Consider the following 807-nt stretch of genomic DNA (forward strand, 5'->3'; position numbering starts at 1 on the left):
GGGGTGTCCAACCCTGCTCCTGGAGAGCTACCATCCTGCAGATTTCAGCTCTAACCCCAATCAAACACACCTGAACCAGCTAATCAAGGTGTTCAGGGTTGCTTGATAATTATAGACAGGTGTGCTGGAGCAGGGTTGGAACTAAAGTCTGCAGGACGGTAGCTCTCCAGGAGCAGGGTTGGACACCCCTGGGCTAGGGTGACCATACGTGCCATTTTCCCAGGACGCGTCAGAATAGCTGATTCAGAATTCAGATATTTTTTAACTAGCAAATTGGATACTGATACTGATACTGATTTTTAAGCAAATTTATTTATTGGCTATTTGCTTTATAACAAACAAACTGGCTTTAAACAAAAATATCTAGCCATTTGAAATTAGAGGCAACCACTGCATTTTAATCACGATCTGCACGGGCAGTTGTTTTTGATTTGATTTAGATTAATTTCAGGATTTAAAACAAAAACAGAATGGTCTGACTTTAGGTGTTATTTATTTATTTGCTACATAAAACATCTGCACGAAACAAAAACAGCAGGTCTGAATGAGACGCACTCTCTGACAGCAGGTGGCGCCTATGAACAGGGTTGCCAGGTTTTCGCAATAAAACTAGTCCAATCGCGTTTCGAGGAGGGTTCCCCTGTAAAAATCGCATTCCGGGGGTAAAATACACGTTTTTCGGCGGGGATCTTCAAGTAAAATTCACATTCCAGGGACTAAATATCACGTTATTGGGGTCGCTTCAACCCGCGGACATGAACAACAACCCGCAACAACAGTGTTAAAGGCAGAGTAAGTGATTTCTGG

Source organism: Sinocyclocheilus rhinocerous, unplaced genomic scaffold, assembly GCF_001515625.1.
Source record: "Sinocyclocheilus rhinocerous isolate Xijiao unplaced genomic scaffold, SAMN03320098_v1.1 scaffold659, whole genome shotgun sequence".
NCBI lineage: Eukaryota > Metazoa > Chordata > Actinopteri > Cypriniformes > Cyprinidae > Sinocyclocheilus > Sinocyclocheilus rhinocerous.